Source organism: Canis lupus, chromosome 5 (assembly GCF_011100685.1).
Source record: "Canis lupus familiaris isolate Mischka breed German Shepherd chromosome 5, alternate assembly UU_Cfam_GSD_1.0, whole genome shotgun sequence".
In the NCBI taxonomy this organism is placed as follows: Eukaryota; Metazoa; Chordata; class Mammalia; order Carnivora; family Canidae; genus Canis; species Canis lupus.
In genome coordinates this window covers 9,234,652-9,261,089 of record NC_049226.1, presented here as the reverse complement: position 1 = coordinate 9,261,089, position 26,438 = coordinate 9,234,652, and the positions used below count along the sequence as shown (strand labels likewise).

The following is a 26,438-nucleotide window of genomic DNA, read 5'->3' as shown; positions in this document are numbered from 1 at the left end:
CTAAGCTGGGGAGGCAGCGAGGAGGAAGTGGGCCAATTCATAACCCGCACTTGCTTTTACACCTTGGTTTATTTCTAGGGAGCCATGAAGGTGGGGAAGGCAGACACTGATGGTGGCTCCCCTTCCATTGGCATGGTTACAGCTCTACCTTATGCTTTATGTGCTCGTTTTGGCTCCTACTTTGCGAAAGTCTACCCACCTGGAGGACCCAGCCTCGGTCCAGTCTCCCCAGTAAAACCCTCTTTGGTAACTCCAGCTAGAAGTGATCTCTCCCTCTTCTGAAGTTCTGCTACATCGACAGGAGGCTGTGAGCTCCTAGAGGATGGTCTGGGATTCCCAGGTCTTCTTGTCCCCACTGCACTCCCAACCTGGTCTCTGCTCAGCAGAGGTTAGCCCCAAGATTGGGTTGCCCTGGCCTACGTAGGTAGCTTCCCAGCCTGCTTCTGGGGCTACCGGAGGCCGGGCTGCCGCTGCGCCTCTGATAGTACATTGGCTTCCAACCAGTCCATGGAATTATAAATGATTAACCGTTATCAGCGCACATCTTCACCTCTGTGTAAAAATAGATTGACTGTAATGAGTATTTGAATAAATCATAAGAATGGCCGCCATGCGATCGTCTAACATCCTGCCGATGGCTGCCCGGTGAGTGAGCAGGGCGCCGGCCCTCCTGCCTAATGGCCTGCGATTCAGTGCTGGTCGCCTCTGTGATTGACGGGTTGTGGCTCCCAGGACACGGCCTCTGCAGCCCAGGCTCTGGAGTGGTCGGAGCCTGGGCCCAGGGGGCAGGGAAGGGGGCCTCCCTCCATCCTGTTCCAGGAAAGCCTACCTAGGAGATGCGGCTGGGGGACCGGGGGAGCCAGAGTGGAAAGACCTTTGTGAGAATCATGTCTCCTCCCACCGGAGGTTAAAGGGACCTCATAAGTCAAGTCAAGTAGGAGAGAAGCAAGCTGAGCGTGAACCTTAATGAGAGTGAAGAGTGTGGGCAAAAGGTCTGCACAATCTCTCCCTGTCTCTCAGGGCCCTCCCCACACCAGGTGCCTTGCACTGGGCCACATGCACCCAGGGAAAGCTCCCTCACAGGGACCGGCTCTTGGGCCTGCACTGAGGAACAAGGAGCAGCAGGTTTCTCTGGGTCCTGGGATTCAGAGATGGAAAGATTCAAATGATCCTTCAGGGAATGTTTGTCAAGGCTGCCTCAGGCACGAGGATCCTGCCTTTAGAGAGGGAGGAGGAGGAGGGGAGCAGGCTCAGAGGGACAAGGACCAGTTGAGGAGGGAATAGTCCGAAGTCTCAGAGTAAAGACCAGGGAAGGCTGGATTTGAGCAGGAAATAGCAAACATTCGAATTAATTCCAGTGGTATTCCAGTTATTATGGCTGTGACAAGCCACCCCAAAACTTAGCGTATTAATAATGTTGACTCTGTGCATATCCCGTGAGTCAGGAATTCAAACAGGGCACAGTAGGGATGGTGTGTCTCTTCCACTGGGTCTGGGATCTCAACGGAGGCAAGTGAAAAGCTGGGTGCTGGAATCATCTGAAGGCCCATTCACTTATAATTCGGGGGGCTGATCCCAGCTGTTGGCTGAGATGTTAGCTGGGGCTGCCAGCCAGGCCCATGTGATCACTCCGTGTGGCTCAGGCTTCTTCAAAGCCTGGTGGCTGGACGCCAAGGGGGAGCACCCTGAAAGAGAGCTAGAGCCGGTGGGGGCTGTACTGCCAAAGCCAAGTAGCCTTACTTCCACCACATTCTCTTGACTTGACTGGGGCAGTTACAAAGGCCTACCTCGCTTTCAGGAAGGGAACATAGACATCCCTCCCACCATGACTCAAAGGAAGAAGATCAACAGCACGTTAAAAGAGGAGCATGGGGATGGGATATATGTTGTTGCAACCATCTTTGGTGAGTACAGTCTACCATGACTAGTACTTGGCAAGTCAGACACAGTACAGCCTCATCTATTTCCAAAGACTAAAGAAAAGGCTAAAGAAATACCCATCTTTGATAATCAGACTGTCCCTTATCTCACAGAATGTCTGGGTTTAAAGTCCATCTCTATACCCCCAGAGGCCAGGCTAGGCTTCTTTCCAAAGCAGGACTCCCCAAGGACATGCTGGTATTCAAAGGTCCTGCAGTTGGTGGAAGCTTCCACCTCATGGTCCATTTCAGCAAATGTTGGTCCAGTTTGTAACTCGCAGCTTGACGTGCCAGATCTGGAGAGGCATTTAGACCTGTGACCAAGGATTCCTCAAGCCTATAGCCCTCCTTCCCACCCAGGGATCCCCACACTCCCAATTCAGTGGTCTTCCAAGTCGAAAGAGGTTTGGACCAAAGAGCAGGACTTAAGAGGCTATTGGGGCTGTGTTGGGGCCTGGGGAAATCTGGGCAGCCCTTCCTATCTGACCCTATGTCCTCTCCTCTCCTTCCTGCCCTTTTCCCACACACTAGAACCTGTGCCTTTAAGGGACCAGGCCCCCTTTCCTTTGCCATTCTTCCGACCCAAATGCAGCTGAATTTTGGATGAGAATCTGAGTGACTGGATGCCTTGTTGTGACTTAAAAGGATAGAAGCAAAACCCAGGCAAGGAAAGAGTGGAGACATGACTGATTCATTTTCCCAATGGGCTGAGATCTGAGAATGGCTAATGCCGGAAAGGGAGGGGGCAGGGAAGAGAGGGGTAAGCGGGCTTGGTTTTGATAAAAAGGTGCCAGGGTTTGGAACTTAAGTCTGGAAACTAATGTTTAACTTGGACAAATGAAGGAACAGATAAAAACAAGGATCATTTATATTTTCAAGGCTCCAATTTGAGGGGAAAAAAGTTGGGGTCCGAAGACCAAAAATCAGAGTTTAGATTCTGACTCAGGACCTTTGGGATCCAGGCACATCTGCTTGGTCTTCAGATTCGTCATCTCCAGAATGGAGTTGGGATTGCAGCATACCCTTCCCAGGACTGCGGTGGGGAGCAAAGGGAAGCCAGCGTTTGAAAGCACGACAGCCATTCGTGGCACACAATAGCTACTCAAAACCCTTCAGCCATTCATCCACCCAGGAAATAAATAAAAAGTGGAGTTAGAAAGATTGTTTCTCTCCATTGCTCCTGACAGGGATGGTCAAGAATCTTTCCTTTAACTGTACCCTCCATAAAAGTTCACTCATAAACTATTGATATTTTAATAATACACATTAGCATCTTGCCCTTCGACAAATGAATATTGAATGAGCAATAAAGAGGCAAAAGAGTAACCAGGTGTACGGCTGGCTGCGGGAAAGCTGGGATCTTGGGTAGTTGGCAGAGGGAATGCCCCTTTCCAGGCACCTTGTGACTCACCTCTCTCCCCAGTGACCCCTAGGAAACAGCTTTTAAAAAGCGCTCAGATTCCAGCCCAGCCCAGTCTGAAGAGGATTTCTCCTATGGTCTCTTACACTTGGCTGGAAGGGACTTGGGAGAAGAGAGGAAAAGTCACGGAAGAGCTGGGAAAGGCATGGATGTTTTGCATGGGGTGCAAGATCTTAGATCTTAGATCTCCCCACTACTTCTGCTAGGAGTGCAGACTTCTTTCCAAACCATGCTCTCCTGCTCCATAAACTGAAAGTCTATAGACAGTGTGTCCACCACCAGAAATCAGGCAATGAGTTTTAAGAAATGTAGCTGGGGTGCAGGGGTGGAAAAGCAGCTGGCTCCGGGGACCCCAAACAGACCTGGTTTGACCACTCGCCCCTGGGGAAATCCAGAGGCAGAGAGAGGAGCGGTGGGGAGACAAGAAAGGAATTCATTTCAGTGAGGCCAATGCCAGGAAGACAGCGGACGAACGTCACAGAGACTGTCTCCAAAGTGCTGAGAACACATCCCAGTTTAAATAAGGCAAATGCGGGACGAAGGTCGGTGGGTACGTGCAGGTGGGCAGCGAAGGTCGGGCCAATCATTGTCTTGGGGTCAATCACGTGCGGTCCTGCTGGTGTCGGGACAGTTGTCACTGCTTGGTCGCAGGGGTAGTCTCAGTTCCCATTGGGGGATGTTTTGCCCACAAGGTCGTTTGTCGGAGTTAAGAGATAAGCTGGAAAGAAGAACTTAATCAATAGAAAGTATGAACTGAGGCAGTTGAAGTCCTCTTTCAGAAATAACTCAGCCTCCTTGCACCCACCTCTCCTCCCCTCTCCTCCAGGTCGTGGTGGGCACCTATGCTCGGGGGTGTGTTAGGTTAGGGTTTACAAGACAGAATTTCCTGCCTCTTTGCAGCTCCTGCTCCGAGCCCCGCTGCCACAGCCTCCAGATTCTCGTGGCCTCCATCTGGGCGGGGAGTCCTTGAGTGTGCAGAGAACAGTGACAGGGGCTCTTCGTCGGTCCGGCTTAATTGGTGTGATTTAATGGCGTTTCTGGCGGATTCAGATTTATACGGCTTTCTGAGCTGCAAATCTGCTTTCTAAATGTAGAATTTTTGTGGAGTGGTAAAAAATAATGGCTGTTCTGTGATTCCTGCCTCCCGAGCTAGGAGATTGCAATTTACATTATGCAAATAGACATTATGCAATCAAGGCACTTTAGCAGGAATCTGGCGGCAGCGCGGGCCGCTGATGAGATGCCGAGGTCTGCAGCCCCAACTGGAGGGGCTCTGCGAGAGATGAAGTGGGGAGCGGGTGGGGCCGCGGGGAGGACGCCGAGTCTGTTCCTCTGGCCCAAGGAGGCAAAGTGGAGCCTGCCCGGAGATGAATGCATCCGGGGAGCTGCCAAAGCGACTCTCTCAATTAATGGCTTTGTTTAATCATACCCCCTGTCCAGAGGAGTATTGTCTTACGGATAATTTCGTTTGCCTAACGAGATTTTGCTAATTAAATCTCCTTTCAGTTGGTGTGACTATGCCTGCAGGAGAGGGGGCTATTTGGAGTCTTCTCCATAAACCTTTCTGGAGAGGAGCTGAGAAGGAGGGAAGGGGTGGGGGGAGAGAAGAGAAGGAAGGGGAGGGAGAAACTTGCCCGCTGTGAGCAGGACTGGAGAAGGTTTGAGGGTTTGGGAACCACAGGGTGGCTGCCACCACCCACCTTGCCTTTGTCCTGTTCACCAGAGGTTGTCAGACTCATCAGACTTTGTCCGGCCTGAGGGATTTCCTCCCCTTTTTTCTTCCTCTCTGGCTCCTGTGACCTCCACCATTATCCCTTCTCAACTTCTTCCCAAATCCCTAGGACATCCTAAAGGATTTCCAAGCACTGCTCCCAGCAGCTCTGGCTGTGGGTGCTGGTGGTGGTGGTGGCCATGTGGGAACCCTCCCCTTGCTTTTGCTATTAGCCAGCCAGTCTGGCTCTTCAGAGAGGAAAAATTGCTCCCAAATTGGCCATTTCTCCAGGGATAATTGCCTGAATCAAAGAGGAAAATACCTCCTCAAATTCATTTATCATCAGTCAGCCAAGGATAGCCTCCTATATACAGAGGAGCCTAGTGCTGTGCCTGAATAGTGGGAGCCTAATTAATGCTGCTGTATCTGGCCCGTCCCACCCATGCTCCACCACCCCAGTGGTGCTTTGCTGTCTGCAGCCTCCTTGGCCTGACTGACCATGGGCTTCCAGGCTCAACCCTATCTACTTTTCCAGTTTCACCTCCTACCCCACCTTGCTATTTCCTCCTTCCTAATACTTGTAGACACTCAGACACATGGGCACATTCCTACTCCTGAGGCCCCAAATATACCTAGTTGCTCAGTTCCCCCAGGATACTCTGTATAACTGCACAGAGCCTTTGCACGTGCTGTATCCTCTGTCTGGAATCTCCTTGACTTGGTGACCCCTAATCCTCCTGCAATGTCCAACTCATATATCTTCCTCTATGACTGCCTCCTTCCAGAGCTTCCCTGGCTTTTGTGAAACACTGCTGCACACCTTCTATGTCCTCTTTGTCATTACAGGACCTCAAACATAGTTATTTGTCTGTCTTTCCAAGTTAAGGACTGAATCTTACTCTTCTCCTAATCCTAGTACCTAGCACCAGGCCTGGCCATAATAGGTACCCTACCCGGTTGGTCAAATGAAAAAAAGAATGAATGAACCTAGGAGAAGAGGGTAAGGTGATAGAGGGGCATTCTCTAGTAAGTCCTTAAAGCCCCAGGATGGATGATGTGGTAGCAAGTCAGGAGACTGATTTCTGTTGAGTCCCTGCACAGTTACTTGCCTGTCCATTACTTTTACTTTCTGGGTGGGAGGGCACTACTTCTATGCGATAGGTCATGCACTATGTTTGTCAGCATCTCCTGTAACATTCTCACATAGATCCTGTGAGATGAATATTGTTTTTGCAGAGGAAACTGAAAGCAAAGTAGTATTTAGCTGTAACTGGGCCCACTGGCAGGGTCCCAACAGGATCTACCTCTAGCTAGGTGAAAGTTCTGGTGCTTTCCAGTGTCCCTCTCTATCTCATCCATCCATCCATCCATCCATCCATCCGTCCATCCATCCATCCATCTACTGTCCATCCATTCATCCACCCATCCATTACCATCCATCTATCCATCCATCCACTATCCATCCATCCATCCATCCACCCATCCATCTACCATCCATCTGTCCATCCATCCATCCACCATCCATCCGTCCATCCACCATCCATCTGTCCATCCAGCCAGCCAGCCACAAGCCAGCCAGCCTGCCACAAGCCAGCCAGCCTAGAAGTGTATCACACTCTTGCTGCCACAACACCAGGGCTCACACAGTGCTGGAATGCTCATATGAGCTGTGGGTGGGGTGAAACAGCCCCACAGGCAGCCTCCAGCTGCAGGGTCTGCACTGTTGCTCAACTAGCGGTGGGGATGTTGGGTGTGGAGGAGTCTGCATTCCATGCTGGGGAGCGTGGAGGCAGCCCAGGAGAAGTGGCTCTTATCTTCATGTGTGATAAGGGCACATGCGTGTTACATGAGTGCCTGCAGGCTGCAGGGAGTGTGTGTATGAGTGAAGGACGCAGTGTTTGCAGAGAGCAGCTTTGTGTTTTTCTTGGTTCCTTGGCTTTAGTGCTTTGCTTTTTGCCCTGCTGTTTTTCCTGTTGGTCCAGGTGTATCTGTAAATGTGCTGTCTCTGCACCTAGGCTTTTCCTCATCTTAATATCCCCACTATGCTATCCATGCTCTGAGTCTTGTACCAAGTGTTTCTTGGTACATAACAGGTGCTCAAGCAGTGCTCCATGATGCACTGAATGGTCAAAAGACTAAATGATTGAATGAGTGGACAAGCATGCACTTCGGTGTCACATGGACCTGAGTCTGAGCCCTAGTTCTGTTATTTATGTAGCTGAGAACCTGGGATTAATTTTCTCATCCAGAAAGTGAGAATACGGAAACTACCTATTCTATGTTTCTCGAAGGGCTGTTGATAGAGGATTGTAAGAGATATGTGAAAGTGGTTTATAAACTATGAAGCACTATACAAGTATAAGAGGTTATTATTATAATGGTTATTACACTTGAAGTGATCATTGTGTTTGAAAATTAGGGATTCTGTTTTCAGGAATATAAAATCATCCTGGCCTGATTTGAACTCTGAGACTTACACAGCAATCATTACAGGAACTGATCCTAGATTTACCCAACTATGAGAACTATCTGGGGCTGGGGTGGGAGGAGGGGGCTGGTGAAAATGGTCCATCTACACTGGGGCCACCCGTCCCCTAGGTGGACCCACATGGGAAGTCTCTCCTGAGTCTCTGCAATTGCCTATCTTTGCAAATGTTGTTCCTCTGCCAGGAATCCTTCTCCCCTTTTTCCACTCTCTTTTGACCATCTTGCGCCAAGTTGCTGCACTATCCCTGAGCTCCCGGGTTACCAAGTGTGCCTCTCTGAGGGCATTTATCACAGTGTACCTGTGACGATTAATGTCTGCCTCCCTGGCCACAGGGTGTGCCTCAGGTCAAATGAGCATAGTTCTTCTCTGGAGCCCCAGAGCTAAGGAGATGAATGGACGGATGGTGAGAAGGGAAGGGGGAAGACTGGAGCTTGGTAGAGGCACAGGATTTGAGCTTTGGGAGTCCCCTAATCTGTAGGGGAAGGCGAGGAAGAAGCTTCAGAGAAATTATCACTGCCTTGCAAATAAGCCCCAAATTTCTGAGAGATATTTTCCACCCACCTTAATGCCCAAAAGATCAAATAGGCTGATCTTCCATAGGGTCATGGGGCCTGGGGACCTCAATACTGTACAGGGAGGTGACTGGCCATCAGCCAGACAGGCAGTCGAGCCCTCCAGGATGGAGCTGAGTCCTTAGGACAGGGAGGCACCTGCCAGTTGCTGACCCCTACAGGTGAGCAGTTACCCACATGGGGAGGCAGGTGCTGCCTACCTCGCTCCTCAACCCTCCCAGATTCTTGCTTTTGCTGGAGTCAGCCCCAGCTGGTAGAAAATCTGTTGGAAGCCCTCCTAGGAACTGGCTCCTTTGCCTCACTCCCTGTATTTGGAGGCATCTCGTCTCCATCCTGCTCTGGGCCACTCCCCCACACCCTCCCACCCCCAGCCGCCGCTCCTGGAGCCCCAGGCAGCCGCAGCGAAGTGCCAGGGGGCTGGGAGGTTTTTCATTACCGAATGCACTGAACCTATTTGTGAGTGTTTTGCAAAGTGTTTAATCCAAGGTGTTCCCTCAATTAAATTAGTGCAAACATCTGTGTCCCACATCCACCTCCATTTGCATTCTGTGCCATTTATTACAGCGGGAAATTGGAATGCACCTTAGGAATACTTAGGACAGAATTAGGCTAGGTTGGGGTGGGCATCTGGAGGAGGGGGTCTGAGGGTGCCTGTGAGGTTGGTCCACAAGGTGGATACTTCTCCATGCTGAGACTTGGAGAGGAGCCACTTTCTGGTGCAGGAGACCACATGGAGAGAAGCTTCGGGAACTCAGGGCCACCGGTCTTGTGGGGGAGGTTGAGTGAGTTTAATTAATGCCCCCGATCCCCACCTGGGCCCAAGTACCTGCAGAGGCAGGAGGAGTTCACTGCTGTTGTTTTATAACTTTAAACCCAATTAAAAACAAAAAAAAAGTGTATCACATTCAAGTGACCCACCTGGGTCTCTCCCTGGGGGAGCCCTTTCCTGCTGGAAGGGGTTTTTTTTCATCATGAAACTCCTCAGCCTTGGTGACTGGCTGAGTGTGGGTGGCAGCTCTCTCCCCTACACCATGTGATTCTCAGGACTGTCAAGTACTTTGGGAGTCCTACTGTTATACTAATGTAGGGGGCATTGAAGAAGCATAGTTTCTGCTGTGTGACAGGCACCGCTCAGCGTTTCTTAAGCATTATCTGTTGTAACCCTCCCACCAACCCTCAGAGACAAGTCCTCTAATGACAGAACAAATCAGGGAGCCAGGCATAATCAGAAAGGTGAAGCAACACACCCTTGTTCCCCAGCTAGAAAGAGGAGCAGTGAACTCACGTCTGCACAACCCCGAAGGCTGTGCTTCCCACTGCACTCAGACATCTCGGATGAAGCACCTTTGAATCAGGGACCTGGACACCTTCCCAAATGTGGTGGCCAGCACACCCTGGCCAGGCTGTGCAGAGGCTCTGGTGGTAGTCTGTCCATTCCAGGCTTCTAGCCCTCCGTTACAGGACGGCCTCGCCTGTGGTCCCCAGGGGCCTGTGATGGGCTGCTCAGCCTGCAGGTGGCTCACCCAAGGGAAGGGGCTCCTGGCTTTTATGGGATGGGGCAAGGAGGAAAAGGAGAAGTCTGGGAAGGGAGGAAGAGGCCCATGGGTTGCTCAGGGACCTTGGAGATCGCTGAGTTCCTCAGTATCAAATGGGGGAAACTAAGGCTCAAAAGGAGCTAACACTCACCTAAGGCCACTGAGGGTTTGGTAGAGGCTGGAATAGATGGAACCCAAGGCTCCCGGCTCTTGGGAGGGGAAATAGGTCAGGGCCCAGGGAGGTCCCTGGGATTTTGTAGGGCAGGTGCTGGCTTTCTGGATGCAAAATGTAAGTCAAGGCTAGAGCAAAGGGCCAGGGTGAGAAGAGGATGAGAGGCTGCTGTGGATGTGTCTACTAAGGGTCCTTCCGAACTGCCTTTTTTTTTTTTTTTAAGATTTTATTTATTTACTCATAAGACACACAGAGAGAGAGAGAGAGAGGCAGAGACACAGGCAGAGGGAGAAGCAGGCTCCATGCAGGGAGCCCGAGGTGGGACTCGATCCCGGGCCTTCAGGATCACGCTGAAGGTGGCACTAAACAGCTGAGCCACCTGGGCTGCCCACCGAACTGCCTTTAACAGAGAACCTTCCATGTCCCTGAGGGTTGCTGGCTGTTTTCAGCCTGGGTCCTGGGGCAGTTTCTCACCAACTTCTAGGGTTTCACCTAGGGACATCGGGGGCCAGCAGAACCTGAGGAGACAGGAGAGGACCCAGGACCTAGGGCCACAAACCACCAGCTGGTGTCCATGTCTGTCTTCCCTTTGCCCTATCCACTCTGTGGACTGGGAAGCATCTAGAGGAATAGTGTCCAACAGATTTGAGCTCCCACTTCCTCGGCCAACCATGTTTTACTTAGCCTTAGTGTGCCTATCTGTTACAGACTAATAGAAATCCCATCTTATAGGGTTCTTGGGAAAAATTAAAGAAATTCTAGGCATGCTTGACCTGGCTTTGGGCTTAGGACGTCATTGCTAGTTTTCCTTCTTTTGCCATGTCTCCTGTCTGCTTTCCCCTCTGAGACCCTGTGCCTGCTCCTGGATGTAAAGCGGTGGGGACAGCAGAGGAGGGGGCCCGGGGCGGGGGGGGGGGGGGGGGGGGGGGGGGGGGTGCTCTGTCAAGATGATGACAGGCAGCTCAGGTCCCAGCTCTTCCTCCTCCCTCTTCTCTTCCCTCCCTCTCTCATCAAAAGACTTTAATAAATGCATCTCAGCATGTGGCCCTGCCTGGGGCTTTATAAGAATGAATTGCTTATCCCAGCCTTTACTTCCTAGAGATGACAATTTACCATCTACATACATTTATTAAGCACCAACTGTGTGTGGTACCCCGCTCCAGGCATAGCAGGGTCAGCCTAAGAGTGACTCCCAGGGCTTCTTGTCTCCCCCCCAGGGCCCCAACGCTTCCTGCTTTCTTGGGAGTGGCTGGATCCTATCACCGTCTGCCTCCACCAGAAAGATCCTGGGTTTCTGTAATCTTGTGCTTCTCTGCTTCTATGCATATGGTTCTCCTTGCCTAGAACGCTGTCCATCCCCCTGGTTTACCTGGCTAGAACTCACTTGCTTGGTGATGAGTGTGTGACCACATCCCGGCTGGGCTTTATCATCTTTGAGCTCCCAGTGCACATCAACCACCTTTCTGTGACTGTCTATCACACTGTATCTTAGTTACATCTTTCCTAGAGAGGCCTCACGCTCGAGGGCTTGAGAGTCCAGAAGGTAGCATCCCAGAACTAGCCAGGGCCTTAGGAGTCCTCTGTTTTACCTCGCCTGGAGGCCAGCTCAAGCTCTGTCCATCCCTAAAGAAAGAGAATGCCCATTGCTAGACTGGCTTTCTCTCCCATTAGCCTTTGGCACTCAATAAATACTTGTTTTGTTGGACAAACCTGGCATGTTTGATGGGAGGCTGGCATGGCAGCAGGCCTCACTCTCTAGTTTCCAGGGTGTTCAGTCTGAGAGCAGACCCCTGTCTCTTGTATTTGCAATTCTGGTAAGCATTCTCTCTCCCACCTGGCCTCAGGATATGGGATCTCCAGATGGAACAGAGGATAGGCAAAGCAGAATGACCCCCTTAATTTACTGCCCCTGTGTCTTTGTCACAGACATTTCCTTTTCCTGAAGAGGAAAACAACCTGTCTCTTCTCTCTCTGCGTGGCCAAAGCCTGCCCATATTCCCTAGTCCCATGCCACCTCTTGAACAAGTCTTAGATCACTCAGGGGAAGGCAGTTTCTCCCTCCCAGAGCACCTGGCCTGAATCTCCTGACACTGATCAGTGTCCACCCACATCCCAAGTATATCTGCATCCTGCCTTTTCCATGAAACTGAGTCAGCACAGGGTTCTGGCCTGTAGCCCTCACTCCACCTGGCATGGTGCCTGGCACATTCTGAATTTATAATAAGTGTTTGCCAAATGAATGAATGAATAAGACTACTCCTGGTTTCTTTCAGAGGGAGGTGTCTGGGTTCTTCTCCCATCCTTTGCTTGGCTTTTCTGTTCCAGGGTTCTAATGGACCTGGAGGCACATTTGTCACCAGGTACTGGAAACTGGGTGTTAGGACCAGAGAAAAGCAAGTGTTAAATTCCACTTGGTATACTGAGCAGCCTGGAATTACTTCTTTTTCTTTTTTTAGAGAAAGGGTACGTGTATGTGAACTGGGGGAGTGGGAGGGTGGGGAGGAAGGGAGAGAGAAAGAGATTGAGAATCTTAAGCAGACTCCATGCCCAGCATGGACCCTGACATGAGGCTCAGTCTCATAACCCTGACATCGTGACCCTGAGATCATCACCTGAACCAAAATCAAGAGTCAGATGATGTTTAACTGACTGAGCCCTGCATGCACCCCTTCTATGTGGCAGGCCTGTCTAGTCCTGGGACCCTGGTACTCTACACATGAAATCTCCAAAACCAAGTGAGCAAGGTAGGTCATTGGAATAAGAAAAGAAAATATTTCAAATTTATTTATTTATTTATTTAAATCTCATCCTGTTTAGATTTCCATTTCTGAATATGTTCCATAAGACATATATTGGTAGAGTAGTAGGTCTAATTCACACACACACACACACACACACACATTGATATATATACATATTGAAGGTATATGAAAATTTTTTACTGATAGACGTGTAAACTCATTTGAAGACCACGGACTTAAGGGCACTGTCCCACTGTTCAGGACTTGAGACTAAAGCATATATGCCTGTGTCTCAGGACAAATGGCCCACCCCCAGTGTGGCCTCACATCATGCCTCAAGCCTTACAACCTGAGTCTCACTAGATGGCAAATTCCTTAGGGAAAGTCACTTGGGGAATCCTCTTCCCCCGTGAATTTTCAAGGCCTGGCACACTGCCGGCATATTACCGGCTCTCAGTAAATTAAGTGTGGTTTGAATTATATTTATTGGAATTGCTTGAGACTATCTGAGAATCTTCCAAAGTTTTAAAATTTGACTTCAGTTTGATCCTCAGTCAGTTTATTTGACATGTTTACTGGAGACCCCTTATGCTACAAAAAAATAAGTATGTGCCCGCTGTGTACCGGGTCCGGAGCTAAGTAGCGGGTGACAAATCTGAGGTCCCTGACCTCAAGTTAGTACATTCCTTTTTTCAAAAACAACCAAACAAGAAATCATAATGTAAATCAGCACTCCCCTGTTCACTGGGGTTATTTTGAAACCAGTCCCAGGCCTCATACCGTTTCCCCGGCAAATGCTCTAAACAGTACTCATGGCCTTTTAGGGAGAGACGGAGCTATCAACAAACACAGTTGTGTTCTAGGAGCTGCGCGGGATCCAGCAGACAGGCCAGGGCCTGGCAAGTAGGATGTGGCCAGTGTCCCCTGGGGTGGGGGGGAAGTAGAGTGGGGTCAGGAATGACTTGGATATAAACGATGCTCAGGCTGACTCTCTTAAGTTTAAATTCTAGGCTCCCGAGTTGAAATTTCAGAACCCAAGAGGGGACCTATCAGATAAGGAGAGGAAGACACACCTATAGAGGGAGACAGCCTTCACGGAAGACAGGGAGACCACTTACAGATCTTGTAGTTTGTCTCCCTGGAGTTAAGATGAGAGAAGCGAGGCCCAGAGAGCGGAGGCCTCTAGCCCATGGTGCAAACTAGAGACCCACAGCGACTGAGCCAGGGCTGCGGCCGTGCTCCCCCCTCGACCTCCCCCGGCCCAGCTCCTCGCACAGAGGCCCCCGGCTGCGCCAGGCCCAGCCTTCCAGGTTTCCGTGGCCAGGAACAGCACACCCTGAGCACCCCCCGACCGCCAGCTCTGGGCTCCGGGCACCCCTCTGCCCTCCAGCAGCTTCTGGAGGGGGCCAGCAGCCCGCGGCCCGGAATCATCTTCGGCTGCCTGCGACTTCTTTCTTCCTGTACAAGTTGAGCACTTGCCACCCTGCTGTCTGTGTTTCCTTGCTAAGGTTCAGTTCTAATTATGTTGATTTTGTTCATCCCACCCCCTCCTGGAAGCTTATTAGGTTGAATATTTTTATTTATTATCATTTCGCCCAACTCCTGCCAGCATTTCCAATTACTCTCCCCGCTTCCTTGTAATTGTCTTTCTGTAATGGCTCTGAAACAATTGCGCTAAATGAGGTGTCTCCTGGAAGATGAGAGTCTCACTTCATTAAAGGCTAATGTATTCTCAGCTCCAGCTCTGTGGGGCTAGCTTGGAAGGAAGACATTTAAACAGCTTCTTTTATTTTATAGGGAGCAACTTTTCAGCGACGAAGATGTCTGTGGGGTATATGTGTATGTGTGTGCGTTGCCTGATTTTAATTTAAAGAAAGTTTATGAAATGGCGTTAAGTCTCCTTATTGGCAAAACTCTCTGTTTTCAGGTAGCCGAGATTTATGCAGACAGGGTGCAGGGCTCGGGGCCGGGCGGAAAGGGGCAGTTCATTCATGTGTCCTTCCTGCCTTTCTGCCAGGGCCCCTCCCTTCTTCTCTTGCTGCTCACCTGCTGGATCAGCCCCGGACCTCTTCCTGCCTCCACCCCGTGTCTCTGCCTCCCGAGTCATGTGCTCAGCTTCCACGGTGGGGATGACCTCCTGTTATGTGATTTTTTTTTCAGCTTATGTGGCCTAAGTCACTCATTCATTCATTCATTTAGTTTGTCTTTGATGCATTTGTTTGTTCATTTGTTGTTCATTCAACAAAAGTTTATTGCCCGCTATGTTCGAGCATGAATCAGGATGGGAATCCTTTTGGAGCTCAGTGCTCAGTGAGAGAATAGGGACAGATGACAGGTGGGCAGGCGCTTCGAGGACAGTATGGTAAGGGCAGACCACTCTGAGAGCCCCACAGAGGGCACCTCATAAAATCTGGCGGGATCAAGGAAGGTTCCTCGAGAGCGGGGGTGTCTGGGTTGATACCTGAAGGACGAGGAGTTAGCCAAGAAACAAGGGAGTGGCTGGAAGTACTCAAAGCCGAGGGAACTTCAGTAGTTAGGGAGGGCTTGGCTGGGGGGCAGAAATGCAGGATTTCGCATCTGACAGGAGCACTGTGTGGGATAGAGGCTGTGGTGAGAGGTGGGGCTGGAGGCCACGGAGGGTCTCGAGCGCCAGGCTAGCAGGGTTGGTACACAGAAGAGTTCAAAGCAAGGGACTGATTTGGCCAGATCTGTGTCCTGGAAAGATCACTCCTGTTTCAGTGTGTGGAATGGATTAGAGGAAGGCAGGGGGGAAAAAAAAAAAAAACAATCAGAGACCTTTTAGAAAGGTATTGCAAGTCACGCTGGTGTCCTGCCTGAAGGAAGTAGCGGTGGAGAAAGAGAACACTGTATACATTTGTGAGGTGTTACAGGTAGACTTGAAATGGAGGCTGGGGGGTGGTGAGGTATCCAGGACGAGATCCCCTCCTCAGGCTTGGGCATTTGGGTAAGTGTGTGTGGTGGGGTCCTGAAAGCCAGGACAAGACAGTGTACTCCATGAGAGGTCCATGTGGCTCCCCGGGATGTGGGACTGCCAGGCCCAAATCCCAGCAGATGCCGGGCAACTTCTTCACCACCAACCATCTCCAGTGACAGCAGTGGACACCCCCCCACACACACACACACTCCGTGCCTTCACCAGCAGGGCCTGGGGTTGCATGTGGGCTCAGCTCACTCCTTTAAGGGGTCCTAATAGCGGCATCTGTAGAGCTCTTTAATGCACCTGTATGAGCGAAGCTTTGAGCTAAGTGGGTCACCTATTGGCTCTGACTTCTGTCCCGGGGAACAGAACCTATGTGAGGCCTTTGAGGATTGCCCAAGCAAGCTCCTGTGATAAAAGGCTGCCTCTTCCAAAATGTTTTTCATTTCATCATCAAGAAAGAGTAGAAAGGCCCTTCCTGATATGTTTGGGTTGGAAGTGAAGAATTTAATCTTTTACCATGTGGAGAATCAAGTATATCCAGAAGTGTTTTTATGCCTCCCAGGCATTTTTTTTTAAGGTTCCTGGAAGCTTGCCAGGAACAGTAGTGGTAATAGTAACAAAAGCAGTAATAATGATTCCTCCATTTATCGAGGCCCGCCACACACGTGTACATAGTACATAGTATCTCGTTTAGTCCTTGCAACAACCCTATGTGTAGATATTATATCGTTGGCTCTAGTCTAAAGAGGTGGGAACAGAGGCCACGAAGAGGTGAAGTCAGCAGTTTTGCTCTCAGAGTCAAAGAAGGAGGGAGTCTGGCCAGACCAGAGCCAGTTTGGGGTAGCTGAGTACCAGGAGAAGTGGCTTTAGTTCAATCCTCCACATGCTCTTTTCCCTACTGCTTTTCACACCTCCTGTCATGTATTACTTTGTGCAGTTTATGTATCCTAACTCATTCATTCGCTCCTTCATTCACACTTGCGTGTCCTTCAAAGCCCCTCGCAAATGCCACTGACTCCTGGGCGGAGCCACAATTTCCTTCCTCCCTCCCTGGATCCCAGAATACATATATTTCTCAATTATAGCTGCTGATCTGTAGTTATTTCTTAGCGCGTCTGTCACCTCCGCTCTGCTTTGGTTTTTCCCTAGGAAGGGATCTAGGCCCACTCCTATTTATATTCTTGGTACCCAGCACAGGGCCTGGCCCACAGTAGGTTTTCTCTGAATAAATACCTGCTAGGAGGGACGCCAGGATGCTTAGGAGAGAGTCCGGGGTCAGAGTAATGGCGATCCCCTACCCCCTGTCCTTTACAGAAGGCACGAGATGCCCAGAGATGCTGCAAATTGGCCTTGGCTCCTCAGGGCGACCACTGGTAATAAGGGGCAGCTGTCAGGAACAGGAATCTCTCTCTGCACTCTGGGAGAACGCGGGGCTAGAGGTAGGCGCTCCTCCAGGGCGGGAGGACTGAAGGAAGAGGCGTCTAGCTGGATGTTTATTCTGATGAGGTGCTTATGTAACACCAGGCTTCCTGGGGCTGCCGGGGCTGAAGAGAGCACACCCCAAGGAGACAAACAAACGGAGGCAGCAACCACTTGGGCTATTAGGCAACTGGAGTGAAGAGGTGGACGCATCTGACATCTGCAAAAATGTAGCACCCGGGCAACTGCCAGGCAGCTTTTTACGAAGAATAAAACGTGTGTTTAAATCTGCAAGTGCATAAAGTCACCAATAGTTTTCCGTCTCCCAGATCTCGCTCGGATTGCCGTGCCTCCAAGGCCGTGATGGGGTGCTGGAGATTCCGTGAGGGGCCACCTCTCCAGCAGCTCTCTCCTCTGCCAAAAGCATCAGGGTTCCAGTCTGAGAGCAGGGAGGGCAGCAAGGGAAGCAACGGGAGGAGGCCTCGGGGTCACACAGCTGCGTGACGTTGGGCAGGTGGCTTACCCTTCCTGAGCTTCAGTCTCTGCATCTGTAAGATAAAGAGAAGCATCAGCTCTGCCCTGCCTACTTGCAGGCTCCTCTGAGGGGCTGTAGCCTGTGGCAGTGTGGGATCACGATCCCTGTGTTGGGTGACGCAGAATCCCCTGCCCACTCTGGCCAGCTCTCTCTTCCTCCAGCCCCAGAGCTGCGTTGGGAGTCCCTGTCTCCCTTCTGTTGAGGACACACTTCTAGGTGAACTCCGAGTCTAAGGCCCCCTGGGGCTTTTGGAAGCAATAGACAGGGCCTCCTGGACCCAAGGGACATGAGAAAGTGACCTGTGTGCTGCAGAACAACGGGCAGCTTAGGATCCGAGAACACAGGTAGACAGAACATTACTTTGTTCGTTTCATAAACACTCATCGAGGACCTTCCATGTGCCAGGCATCGTGCTAGATCCTGAGGCTGCAACAGTGCATACATAGCCCCTGTCCTTTCTGGGGTTACTGTCTAGCAGATGTTCTAGAGTAGCGCCCACTCTTCTCCATTTTCTCAGTGACTGAGACAATAAGACCGGGAGAGGAAGTGACCATCCCAAGGTCATACAGCCAGTTAGTGGACTTGGCAGGATCAAAACCCACATTGTGACCATGAAAATGAGCTAATCCGTGTTGAGGACTCAGAGCCACGCCTGGTACCTAGCCTGTGAGCACTCTACGTCTGTTTCCATTATGTTTCCAGACTCTAGGAGCATTTCCCTTGTCCCACAGCCCCTCGTTGGCCAAGCTCCAGCCTCACTCGTATCTTGAGGCCAGGTGTTTTAGGGGAGACTGGGCCACCCCCAAGGTGAGACTGAGAAAGGGAGGCTGAGGATAACAGTGGGCCTAGGCTATTGGCTTCAGGCATTTTATTCTTCCATTCAGCCAATGCTTATGGAGAACTTGCCACTCGCCTGGCACTTTGGCCACAGTGCTGAACAACACTGACACACCCCCTACTCTTAAGGAATTTATATTTTAGTGGAAAAGGAGGGTAGACAATGAACCCTACGTAAGCCAGATATTTTCAGAATGAGATAAGGGTTATGGAAATCGTGTTCAGAGGGGTAGACTACAGATTAACCATAATGGTGAGTTAGGGCGTGATGAAGGTGGGGGGCACGTTTTTTTCACTTCTGGAAACTGCCCTGCCAGAGGAGGCAGGGTCTTGGTGAGTCTCTGCAGTGCTCCAATGTACCAGAGTCTCTACAGCTCGGTATCAATACTGAGATTGCCTCTCCCTGCCCTCCCCCAGCCCTCAGCCCCCAGCCCCCTGGCCCCTAGCAGTGGATAATGCATCCATCCTAGACCCCTCAGTGTTCTCTAGGATCACCTTGGAGCTCTCAGTAGCCTCCCTCCATTGCAACTCAGAATCTACAATCTGTGAAGTGGGGGAACTTAGTTTACCCAGGAACTGATTTCCAAAATGATAGGAGTGAAACCCTGAGGAGCCACAGAAAATATTTCCTTCCAGGACAGTGGCAACTGCTGGGGAACTAGAGCAGCATCCCCATCACCTGCACAGGAAAAAACTACCTCTTCCTTCTCCCCAGGCCACTCAGGAGTCTGGGCAACCTATTTGTCTTGACTATTTTGTCTAGGGATCAAAGACTTCCTCTGGACTTATGTGACCAGTCATCGGGAGAGCCCGTGAGTGGGTAGCCCCAAAACTGGCACCCTAGAACCCCCATCACCAAAGGGCTGGAATTTCCCAAGCCATCTCATGATTAGGGATCAACTGGGTTCTGTCTTGCTGCACTTCAGGACTCAACTAAACAAAGTCAGGAGGCTTCCTAGGAGCTTAGACAAGGCAAAAATCCAAGCAAACCTTGATGTAGGGACTTCATGGACCACAGTTTTGGTTTCTTACACTCCTGTGTATGCCTGGGACCACAGGAGGTCATCTTGCCCACCCCCTGGTCTCTTGGCAGGACTGCCCTCAGCCAACCAACTGACCGATCAGATGAGGAATCCCTTGTTTCTAGGAATCACCATTCACAAAGAGTAAAGGGGGACTCCAAAGAGGAAGGAAATGGATTAGTGGCTGTGGTACCATGTTCTTGGGCAAGTTCAAGAGAGAGGAAGCCAGGCCTTGGCGTCTTGGTCTCTGCTTCTGGATGTGAGAGTCCACTGAATCCATCTCTTCAGATGTCCTTCAGAAGCATCCTTAAAAGAGGCATCTGACTCAGAATGAAGAGTCCTTCTTCTGGGTCTCTTACCCCGTGGCCCTGAACCCTGGCTGGTCAACTCAGGGACAAATCCAGGAACAATGAAGATATTCTCAACCAGATGGTACTCACTGTGTGTTTGGGGGGGAAGAGGAGAGGAGGGGCAGCCCAGATTCCATCCAACAAGTACCCCGGTGCGTGCTCACTAAGCCAGTCCTGGGGCTGATGGACCCCAGGCTCCCCGAGGAGGCCTACCCACTTAGCTCTGAAGATGGGTTGTCAGCTGAGCCTCCCCTACCAGCATCCTGATCCTCATGCCCCAATCCTCAGAGCTCTCTTTTTGTCCACCAATCCCCTGACTTGGTGGCCCTCGAGAGATGCTTTCTTCCCAGGTGGTTGGCCACTTCCTGGTTTCTCAGCAGATAAACCCCGCTGCTCTTCTCCGGCTCAGCTGCTGGAGTGGTTGCAAATTTCTTAGTAATGATCTTCCTTCAGGAGCAGGGGAGACAGAGGAGCTGCCGCTGCCGCTGCTGCCTCGGCTGCTGCCAACATCAAAGCTTTCCATGTGGCTTTGGTAGAATGTTAAGAATTGCGAGATAATTAAGTTGCATTTCTGTGCATTGTTTACTGTTGCTCTCAACCAATCACTATTCCATAGGGGCTAATCTGTGTAGGGTTTTTTTTTTTTCCTTTGCAGTGCCTGTTTGTACCACATTCTTCATTATGCTTCAGTTACAATTTTAATTTTACTATTATTAAATCTTCCCCAAAGCTGTATTATTCTGCGCCTCTGAGCTGGAATTCCTGATTTGGGGACTGTTTGCATCTGGGCCTGTTCACAAATGATTGTTCTTGTTTACAAAAGAACATACATTAAAACTCAGCACTGGAGGAATCCTGGCTCCCTTCCCACCTCCCTGCCCTGGCTCACCTGTAGGAGGTAGGGGAGAGGGGAGACGGGGAGCAGAAGCGATCTGGCAATTCCTGAGATTTTGCTGCTGCAGGAGCATCTCCATGTCCTCCAGTGGGCAAAGGAGCGAATAGGAAGTTGAGTGCCTGGAGTCTGTGCGGTAAGCTGGAGGCTTCTTTTTCATAGCCCAGAGGATACCAATAGTAAAGGGCTCCATATTCATAGTAGCCAGACAGGATAGCCCAATGGCTAGGAGCATCGGTCTGAGGATTGGATCAGGGTTAGAAACTCAACTTTTTCATTCACGAGGCGTGTGACATCATCTCTTGGCCTCCGTTTTCTTGCTTTAAGAAGGAGGAGGAAGACGATGATGATACTGCCCCAAAGGTGACGGTAAAAATGAGTAATGTTTTAGAATGGCACCCTCCAGAGGGTAAGGACTTAGTGAAGGGTTGGCAAAGCTATGTTACCAACATAATGACTATCCTGTCATTCTACCTCCTTGTCCATTTTGCTCCCTCTGTCACCCATCTGAAGCTTGCTTGCTCACTTTGGCTTTGCCTAGGTCTGCCTCTGGGCTTTGTCACCGCTAAGCCAGTGGAATGGGATGGGAGGCACTTTCCACATGTTCCCAAAGACTGAGGAGTGGTAAGAATCGGTCACCTGCTGTCCCAAGAAGGAAAGAGTGCTTGGGAGGCCTGAGCTTGCAGGCAGGCCCTGCTCTAGATGAAGGGGGCCAGCCATAGGGTTTTGAGAGCTCAGAGCCAGCTGCCCCCTCCCACTGCCCGAGCTGGGTGGCTGGGCCTGGCACAACCCACACAGCCAGTCTCTCCAGCAATCCCGTCCTCACCCACCCCAGCATCCCTGCAGGCTCGACTTCCTCCTGGAGGTGCCGGGCTTCTTTCCTCCTCTGTCACCCTGTTCCCCCATGCCGCCACGCACACACTAAAACCATAACTTTTTTCCCCGTTCCCATTATCTCTAACCCATATACTCCAGGAAGTTTAATTTGTTCTCGGTAGTAATCACCATTAACTAGAAATTGTCTTTCTCTGTGTAAACACGTCATTAGTGAAGCTGGTTTTCTGCAGGGTCCAGATTTCATTTTTATTAAAATGAAACACTTTCAGGCGCCTCACTGTGTCCAAGGAGAGAGAGTATAATTTTAACCCATTGGGTTGGCCACAGATAATTGGGCTGGCATTTGATTGGACGATTAGGGAAATATCTCCTTTGCATGCAGTATAATTTGCATTTTTTTCCCACTTATATGAAGCTAAGTCATGCTTTCGTACACAGGCAGTTTTAATGAGCATTATAAATCCTAATGAATATATTTTCATGTTCATTTTATTGGCTTGTTTTTATTACTAGAGGTCTGAAAAACAGGGCCAGTGAGGGAGCCGCCAAAGAAATGGCAAGGAGACGAGCCCCGTGGCAGCCTTGCCCCCCCCCCTTCCACCTCCCCAGGCTGCCAGGGGGTGGAGGGCTCTGGCTGAGGCAGGAGGGGGCCAGAGGGGTCATCTCCATCTTTTTTAACGCAAAGCAGAAGTTGCTTGGAACCCCAGGGGATGCAGAGAATGCATCCCTCACCCCCAGGTGGGGAGGCAGAGGAGCTCCTGCTGCAATCGCCCCTGCCTCCTCTGCAGCGTGAGACTGTCAGAGCCCTGAATCCTATTCCCTCATGGTCTGGAACAGAAGGGGCAGTGAAGTACTTCTGCACAGTGTCTGGCACATTCTAGGAACTCCATGCAGGTTGATCAAACAGAACCGGCTTGGATTCTGATTCACAAGGAGTTACCATCATCAGAGCACCTGACCCTAAAAGGCAGTTAACGAGTGCAGAAAGCACAGCTTTCTCCTGGAGGATTCGGAAGGCACATCAATATCTCAGACGTCAGAACATCATTACGAATATCAGCGGTTTCAGAGTTCTGCTTCTCTCTCCATCCAATCGTGTATGCATTCATTGAATAAACATGGTGGCGGGGGGGGGTGCCTGCGTTCTAGGCACTAAGCCAGGACATGTGCAAAGTAGTCCCTAAAATCTCTACCAGCTCCAACATTTAAAAAATTCCTGTAATAAGTGACCAGTAAAGTAACCTTTTTTGAATCACTGTCTGTACACCAGGAGTTTGATCTCTTGCCATTGGGCACCCTAAGACGCTCTGTCATGCCCGGGCCCTCATGCCCCAGTGCGTCAGTGCTCATAGGCATCTGCACAGACGAGGCCTTTTGTCCTTGTTTCCACACACTGAGCCTGGCCCTGCGGATTCCCCTGCTTGACCCTTTGCCTTTTGTTCCAGATGAAGGGGCTCCTTGGCATCTCCCCATCTCAGGACCCTGGTACGTCATTAGTGAAGCTAATGGAGGGCCCACCTTCCATTGCTTTAAGGGTAGAGCAGCACTTGGCCATGGACCCTGCTGTGGGGAACCTGGCTGGAGGCCTGACTGGTCTCCTGTGTTGTCTACCCTCTGACCTCCTTCCGCTCTTTACCATACAACCTGTTCTCTGCTGACAGTTCCCCACTCCTCATCCCCAACCTCTTTTATTTATTTATTTATTTATTTATTTATTTATTTATTTATTTATTTAAAGATTTCATTTATTTATTCATCAGAGACAGAGACAGAGACAGAGGCAGAGGGAGAAGCAGGCTCCATGCTGGGACTCCAGGATCCATGCCCTGAGCCAAAGGCAGACGCCCAACTCCTGAGCCACCCAGGCATCCTTTATTTATTTAATTTTTCATCAGAAAGATGTTTGCTGCTCACATAGGTTGAGGATTTTAAGGATATTTTAAGAGTTAATTTATTTTAAAACTAGTTCAGTATCCTTTGCCACCATCTCTTTGAAATGGCAGCTCAGCGCTTCAGGGTGACCTTCTCCATGGAAGCGGGCACTCATCTGGACTCTTGCTGCATCCTCTAACACCCCACCACCACACATACAGGCAGCTGAACATGTCTTGCTGTGGTCTTCAGGACAACTTGGGCAACTTTATGCTTTCCTGCTGTACAGGAGATGTTTACTAATCAACTACCAGGTGCTGGTTTCTATAAGAAACAGAACAGGACACTAGTGGAAAGGCCTTATAGCATGCTGGAGAGCGTGCTGGCCCACAGCAGAAGGCCTTGGTTGACTTGGGCTTTGTTACTTTCAAACACATGAGCTCAGGTCAACAGCTCACTTTTCTGGGCCTCTTTTTCCTCATCTGTACAATGGGAATAATAATCCCCACCCATGTCACAGGAGGAAGTGTGGATTTAAATGAAATAGCTGTTGTGGAAACTGTAAATGCCCGTCATTATTCAGGGGGAATGTGACAAAGTCCCAGAGTGATTCAGACCCTGCATCCTGGGTTATGGCGCATTTCTCATCTTGGAAGAGTAAAGAGACGCTTGCCGTCAAGAGGGGATGTCAGGTGTTTGTGTATCTGTCTTTCCCAAGAAGGAGAGATAGAAGGAGGCTCTGGCTAGAGTTTCACCACTGCCATGGTTTCATAGGTCTGATTTTATCCTTGCCACCATAGTTTGCTCCCACCCCCATCGCTGCCAAGTAGGTGTCTGCACTTGGCCTCAAGAAATGGATAGGACCTGGGCGCCTGCGTAGCTCTATCAGTTAAGTGTCTAACTCTTGATTTCAGCTCAGGTCATGATCTCAGAGTCATGTGATCAAGCCCCAAGTCCATGGAGCCTGCTTGAGATTCTCTCTCTCCCTCTGCCTTTCCCCACCCCACCCTCCCTCTCCCTCTCTGAAAGAAAGAAGAAAGAAAGAAAGAAAGAAGGAAGGAAGGAAGGAAGGAAGGAAGGAAGGAAGGAAGGAAGGAAGGAAGGAAGGAAGGAAGAAGAAAGAAAGAAAAAGTTTCCTGTGGACATCTTTTTCTCTGGAGAGTGTAGTGCCTCAGCTACCATTGTGTCTGCACACAGGGTGCTCTCTTGCTGAGCTCTGATTTATCTGTTTCACATCACTTTTGTCCTCCATTAAGACTACAAACTTTTCCTGGGGCCCATGTCCAAGACTTTTTCCACATGCCTCCTCCTTAGCACCATACCCACAGTGCTAGGCATATGGTCAACTGCTCAGCAAATGCTTTTTGATGACCTCACTGGCCAGGGCAGGCTCCAGGCACCTCCTAGCCAGTGCATCTTACCCCCCAAGTCAAGGCTAAGAGTCCATAAGTGAGCAATGGATCTTGCTCCAGAGGCAGAGAGGTGGGCCAGAGGAGTGGGACATCAGCTTCGATGCTTTCTTGTTGGATCTGCAAACCCAATAGGAATCGCTCACCTGAGATACCACATTGCCTTTTAAAAAGGTGATAAGTGCGAAAGAAGCTGCTGGACCATTGCAGAGCCCGGTCTTCGGTTACAGTTACAGAGTGTAAGGATGTCGGCTCATTCTTGAGTTGTACCAGGAGTCTCATGTTGGCGGAACAAAGCCTTTGTAAAGAGAGTAACTTCCTAATAGCTCAAGAGGGTGAGAGGATCCAGAGCAGCCCTCCAGTCACCTGTGACCAAGTACTTGAGGGTGGCTGGAAGGGAAGAGTATAAAGAAGGGTGTTCATTCATTGGAGCAGTGAGATGCAGTTCTGGAGGAAGAGGGGGACCACCTGCTCACAAGGCATTGACTTGGGCCCCAGTTCTAGATGAGGAAGGGCAGCAAAGGGGGGGCAGGCCCATGTCCTTGGAGAGGTGGGGATGAGGGTCAGAGCAAACCCGGTATGAGGCCAGCTGTATGGGGGGAATGGAAGGCAGCTGGTGTTCCGGCTGCTGTGCGGGCCGGCCGGCTGATGGGGCCGCCCCAGGGAGGGCCATCTCTCCTCTCTGGCTGGACGGTGTTTGTTTAGAGTCCCGGGTGCAGATTAGCCTGGCCTGAGTCTTGCAGCTTCACACGGAGGAAGGGAGGCAGGTTGGTGTGTTTGCTTTAGGCCACTTGGGGAACTCAAGGCATGATGGGATGGCAGGAGATGCCTCCTTGAAACCGATTTTAATGCTCCCCCCCTTCTCCACTCCCTTCTTTTTGTGGGGAGTCCTCGGCAGGCCTGTCTTTGTTTGGGGGAAGGAGCCGTCCACCACGCGTCTCCTGGGCCCATTCTGGGTACCTCCTGACCTCTCTCTCTAACTTTCCAGCCCCTCCGATCTCTCCAGCGCCCTTTCCTGCTGTTCCCCACTGCTCCCAACTCATTCTCCCTTTCTTCTTCACGTACCCCACCTTTCTGTGGTCAGCTTTTCGGGTGCACCTGCTGTTCAGTGATGTCCCCTTACCCTTTATGGTTGTGCCCGGGAGTGATGCTGGGTTAGCTGCGTCTCTGCACGGAGCCCAGGACTCCACGTGAGCGCTCACTCGGTGCAGGGAGGGCCAAAAGCAAAACCCTGCCCTGCCCTGGTTGTGTGGCCACCACCTTCTCCTCCACCACTTCTGGGCCTCGGTTTCCCTCGAAATGCGATGGGGAGGAGGGGTCCTGCTCCATAAAAGACCCCCCCTCTCTGGAGTCCAGCTCTGCTCCCCTCCCCCACCCCCACCCCCTGGCGCCTGGGCAGGCTCAGCCGCTCCCTTCCTGGCTGCAGCAGGGGGAGGGCTGTGCTGGGATTGGGGGTGGGGGCGAGTGGAGGGGAGCTGCTGCCGGACGAGTTTAGGCAAACAGCAGGGACTGCTGGCGGAGGCTCCAGCCCCCACTTACGCTGTAACAGCTGCAGTCCAGCTGCTGGCATCCCTGCTGGGGGAGCGTGCTAAACCTCTCCAGGGTCAGCACTGTGGTATGTCGGTTTCCATAGCAACCAGCCAACGGGCCACTTTCTCAGAACAATTCCCCTACTCAGCCGGGTTCTGGACTTAGCTCAGCCCAAGGGCATGTGGCTGAGGAGCGAAGCAGGAGGGGGAGAGGCTGCCCAAGGGCCAGCCTGGGCC

The 26,438-nt window shown here is 50.9% G+C and overlaps 1 protein-coding gene and 1 long non-coding RNA gene across 14 annotated transcripts in view; one reads left to right on the top strand and one right to left on the bottom strand.

Annotated features, from left to right (window-relative positions):
• The window catches only part of PKNOX2 (PBX/knotted 1 homeobox 2), a 310,043-nt gene that overhangs the window by 121,745 nt on the left and 161,860 nt on the right, over positions 1-26,438 (top strand). For 3 of the 13 annotated variants that reach the window (XM_038535750.1, XM_038535752.1, XM_038535749.1), the window contains one exon: positions 14,576-14,681. The exons of the other annotated variants lie outside the window; for them this stretch is intronic. The gene's annotated coding sequence lies outside the window, so the exon portion shown is untranslated. The remainder of the gene's footprint in view (positions 1-14,575; positions 14,682-26,438) is intronic. 13 annotated transcript variants of the gene reach the window in all.
• Positions 16,870-26,306, bottom strand: LOC102156272. Its single transcript, XR_005359102.1, has 3 exons — positions 26,212-26,306; positions 24,819-25,062; positions 16,870-17,466 (listed from the first exon to the last, which is right to left on the bottom strand). It is a non-coding gene; the product is annotated as an uncharacterized LOC102156272 (long non-coding RNA).